Source organism: Micromys minutus (genome assembly GCF_963924665.1).
Source record: "Micromys minutus genome assembly, chromosome: 17".
Lineage (NCBI taxonomy): Eukaryota > Metazoa > Chordata > Mammalia > Rodentia > Muridae > Micromys > Micromys minutus.
In genome coordinates this window covers 19,649,647-19,654,949 of record NC_137952.1, presented here as the reverse complement: position 1 = coordinate 19,654,949, position 5,303 = coordinate 19,649,647, and the positions used below count along the sequence as shown (strand labels likewise).

The 5,303-nt window shown below is 32.3% G+C and overlaps 1 pseudogene across 1 annotated transcript; it reads right to left on the bottom strand.

Annotated features, from left to right (window-relative positions):
• Positions 1-219: 219 nt before the first annotated feature.
• Positions 220-1,214, bottom strand: LOC308431914 (olfactory receptor 4F21-like; annotated as a pseudogene). The gene has a single exon. The product of its transcript is annotated as an olfactory receptor 4F21-like (transcript).
• Positions 1,215-5,303: the final 4,089 nt, after the last annotated feature.

Sequence of the window (5,303 nt, the reverse complement as noted above, 5' to 3'; positions counted from 1 at the left end):
TGGAGTTCATATCATAAAGGCTTACATTATGTATTTTGTTGTATTCAAATTATCAGCAAGTTAAAAGGGAAAACACATTTATTCATCCATATTGTTTTTATTTTTTTGAGAAGTACATACTTCCTCCAGAGAATACAATCAATGGCTTAATATTTGGTGGAAGGGAACATACATAGGTTGTGAGGTACGTGACATGTGCAATGGTCAAGGTAAAGTGCCTCAGAGAAACTTTTTAGTATACATTTGAATATACATGTTTAGAACTCCCACAGAAAATATAGTCAGAAAAAATCTGTTACAATCAGCCTCTTTGCATAATCTTTGAATTGATATTCTTATATCTTTGCTTCTTAATGTATAGATGACAGGACTAAGGGCAGGTATGATAGCAAAGTCATCAATGAACAATTATTTGTCAATCAATGATGTGGGGAAAGGCCAAACATAGAGAAACATGCATGGAGTGAAAAACAGAACAACTACAGTGATGTGAGCTGACAAAGTGAAAAGAACCTTTGACAAGTCCCCTGAAGACCTTTTCCAGACTGTGACCAAAATGAAGACATAGGAGAGGAGAAGCATGAATAAGGTCCCCATGCTCATGAAGCCACTGTTGGCAGCAACAACAAACTCAAATTTGTCTCCATATGTGCATGCGAGTTGTATGATTCGAGGGAAGTCACAGTAAAAGCTGTCCACTTTGTTAGGATCAAAAAAAGGCAGGTTTATAACAAAAGGTAACTGTAACAGAGCATGGACCACTCCAGTGACCCAGCCAGCAATTACAAATGAAATGCATACTCTAGGGCTCATGATGCTCAAGTAGTGCAGAGGCTTACAGATGGCTGTGTACCTATCAAATGCCATGGCTATGAGAAGCACCATCTCCACTCCTCCAATAATATGGATAGAGTAGATCTGAGTCATGCAATGGAAGAAAATATGACTTTGTGTTCTTTCAGAAGATCTGAGATCATCTTGGGCACTGGGGTAGAGGAAAGCCACACATCATTCAAAGACAAGTTGGCCAGAGAATGTACAAGGGTGAATGTAAGTGAGAGTCAGCAATTACTAAAATGACAATAAAGAGATTTACCAAAGTAATTCCAATGTAGAGCATAGAGAATATTACCATGAGAAAAACTTCTGTTTCCCAAGAACTAAAATCCTAGAAGTACAAATTCGGAAACTCTCAAGTCATTTAGTTGATCCATTGAGTAGTTTCAATTTACTTGATATGAGGAAATGATGAAAAATTGTAACCAATTGACATTTTACATTTATGAAGCTCCTTTGTTCTCATAAGTTTAAAATCAAGACAAAGAAACTCTGAGTTGCCTAGCAAAAATATAAATTAAAAAATAGTCTTTACACACCAAAAACCTTTGACTATTCCCAGGTTACATCTTGTTTTACATTTACTTTATGCTCATTGTAACTAGTAAAATTTTAATTCATACTATTATACCTTTAAAAAAATCAAATACTGAGAAAAATGTATTCATATACTTTTATGCAAAATTGCTTTTAAAATCTGTACATTTATATTTGTTTTTTAAAATAAAGTTGTTCAATTAAAATATTAACATTATGAGTATTATAGATGTAAAGAAACACAAACATAAATATGGCAGAGAGAGGCAAATGGAGTTCCTTGTTTTTATTCTATGAGCAGACATTTTGTTGTAGATTTGCATTTCAGTATTTCTAATTTTTTTAAGTTTATTCCTAGATATTTTCAATGTCTTATCAGTACAGTTGATAGAAAATATTCGTACAGTATGCTTTTGGACTACTTTTCAAATTATTTTTCATGAATGTATTATTTATGAAATTATTATATTGCTGGAGAAATGTTTATTGATGCTCAACATTATTATTTTTCAGATCTAGGGCCTGGAGAGATGGCTCAGCAGTTAAGAGCATTGCTCAACTTTATTTTTAAAATACATTCCATTCATATATACTTCTTCAGTAAAGTTTTTGTAAATTTATTCAAATGTTTTCATGGGCATGCATTAGTTGCACTCACTCCTGGATACATTGTGGTCTCTGAATACATGCAGGTGGTGTGCACAGATCTAATGGAGCCTTTTCTAAACTTCCACTTCCCCTCTTGAAACTTTTATTGGTCACTATTCTAAAGTTGTATTGAGGTTTTATCATTTTATGCCTACAATGGGGTGATGAGCAAATTTTCTCTGTCATTTCTTTTAAAAGAGTTTTGCACTTGTATCCAATGTACTGTAAAATGACTAACATTTAGTTGTGTGCTGATTAATTCCACATGTAAACTACTATCAAGAGCACAGTCATAAATATGAATAAGCATCTATTTCTTTTGTATCCTGAATTTGCCTACTTAAGATACAGCCCTCCCAAAAAGAGTGGATATAGTCAAATTTATCAAAAAAATCTTTTTGAGAACCTCTATGATTCAATGTAACTTCTATTTTAACATTTTCACCAAAAATTCATAAAAGGGACTTTTATCCTACACTTAATGAGTATTTGGTACTTTTGGGGTTTGATAAGAGCTCTTCTAATGGATGACCACATGATTTTATTGTAGGATTTAGCTGTGTTCCTCTCATAGCACATGATATTGAACACAGAAACTTAAATATTTATTTTTAATGTATATGAGTGTTTTGTCTTCATATCTATATGTGAACCAGATATATCCAGAAGAGGGCCTAGACTCCATTGGAATTAGAGTTACTGCATATGGCTGTGAACAAACTTGTACATACTGGTAACTGAAGTTGGGTCTGTTGTAACAGCCGCAGGTGGTCTTATCCACTAACCATCTCTCCATCCTCAATAATGAATATTTTTCTATATGTTAGTTCACCTCTCTCTCACATTTTTGCTTTCACTGACATGCACTTTTGGAATCCTATCAAAAACTATGCCTGTTTCAATGCTACAAATTGGAGTACCATTTTATTGTAGTGTCTTCATACTTCACATCATTCATGTGAATGTTCCTGTTTTCTAAAAAAAAAAAATAGTATCACAGAACTTACCTACTCAAAAGTGGCATTTTTACAAGGCTGGCTTTATTATCTGTGTAATGGCCTCTCCTGTCCCAAACTCATATTTTAGACTATGCTAACCTTACAAAGAACGTCTAGACTCTCCCTCCTAAGTGCTGAGATAAAAACCAAATGTGCCAGGGCTACCTAGCAATTATTTTTAAACATTTAGCTCAAGAAACTCTTATCATGGCCCTGCTTAGACATCAAAGTTCAATGACTATAAGAATAAACATAGTATTAATATCAAAAGTATATATCAATATATAGCATTTATTATGTATTTTTTTTGTGCAGAGGTTTTTACCAAGCCCATTAACTTATGTATACTGATATAAAATTCTGTTTATATATTATATTCTTGACCTAGACATATATATATATATATATATATATATATATATAGTCTCCAAATACAGATAAATAAAATGTCACATCCAGAAGTTAGGTTTTGAAATTCAGGACATATGATCCATAGTATTATTTGTTTTGTTTTCCTTAATTTTGTTTTAATTATAGTGCTATTCTATTCTGACTGGCACATACAGAACAGTAGAACTGTCAACAAGACCACCCCTCAGTGTACATGCTGAGCACTTTCACCAAAGCCAGCTACAGTCTTCAAGATTCCTTCTAGTGATGTGACAAAAGTAAACTCTGCTTTTTAAGATTCACTACAAACTTGGTTTTCTGTTGATTGTAGCTAAATGCATTCTGACCTTTTCTTGACCAGTTTTAAACAAAATTTTCTACAACATTTCTTCATAAATTTTATTTTTATATAGCAATTTTTTCTTATATGCTAATCCTTAATATTTGGCCTATTTTGTTTGATTTTCTTAGCATCATGATGCTCAGTTAAAAAGTATTTACCTACTAAAGTATTTGCCTGTAGCTTTATGTTTGATCCCCAAATAAAATGCCCAAAGTTAAATATGATATACACATCAACAAATCTCTTTTGACTTCAAGTTTATCTATGAACTATGAAGTGATAATCACATAGTCTAACCAAACCTGAAAGTATATATTTTTATTATTCTCAGGGACACACAAAAGGGACATAGCACAGGATTTAGCTCTTGACATCTACTTTCAGATTCACAGGTTTTACTTTCAAGTAATTTTAACTGTTTACTTTTTGTACCTGCTGTTGCTCCTTTCTGTTTCTTTTTTTTTCAGTTTTCTGTATTAATATCAAATTTTATATGAAAGTCATTGTACTACAAATTGAATTCACGACTATATCACTCTTATATTCCTCTCTGTGTGTGTAAACTCTAGCAAATAAGAAATTACTAGTATAAAAATTATATTTGTGGTCAGTACTCATAAGAATGCCACATTTAGAACTCTTCAGATCCATATTTAGAAGTAAAAAATGTCACAGGGGAAAAATTCTAAAATTAGCTGATGAGACAGAAGTTGATATTCTTAGATCAAAAAGTTTGCCAAATACTTACCTATATGGACTGCATTTGAAACCTGTTTTTTCCAGCTAATGAAAGTTGTTTTTGCTAGTACCTCTTTGCCTAAGATGACGGGAAACTCATTTTCTACCCTGACTAACTTCGAAGAGAATTTGTTCTCAGTGTAAAATGCTGTATAGCAATCCTCATTGTAGACAATCTTTGTAGTTCTGTGTTTTAGATAGAAATTCAACTTGGAAGGCATTCTTTAGCATTTTCCTGGGGAAGTCTTACAGCTACCTACTCTCATTAAATTTATCCCTCTGGTGACTTTGAAACCTCACCAATGTTAGATTTCTATTAGGTTAGTAAAATGCAATAAATAAGATAATAATGGTTTAAAATGTGTTTTTAACAACTCCTACAAAATGACAGAATAAAAAATTAAGAAAACAAAAAAGAGTAGCTCTCTTATATACAAATGATAAATATGCTGAGAAAGAAATTAGGTAAACATTGCAGCACTTGGAGTTCTAGCTAGAGAAATAAAACAACTATAAAGTGGATACAAATTGGAAAATAAGTCAATATATCACTATTGACAGATGATATGATAATATACATTTGTAACTCCAAACCATCTACCAGAGAAAACTTACAGCTGACAAACTTTTTCAGCAAAATGGCTGGATAAAAAAAGTGAACTTAAATCACTAGCTTTCCTCTATACAAACAATAAACAGGCTGAGAATGAAATTAAGGAAACAACATCCTTGACGATATTCACAAATAATATAAAGTATCTTGGTATGACTCCAACTGAGTTAGAGCTGTATGCTCTACAAGGGAAAGACCT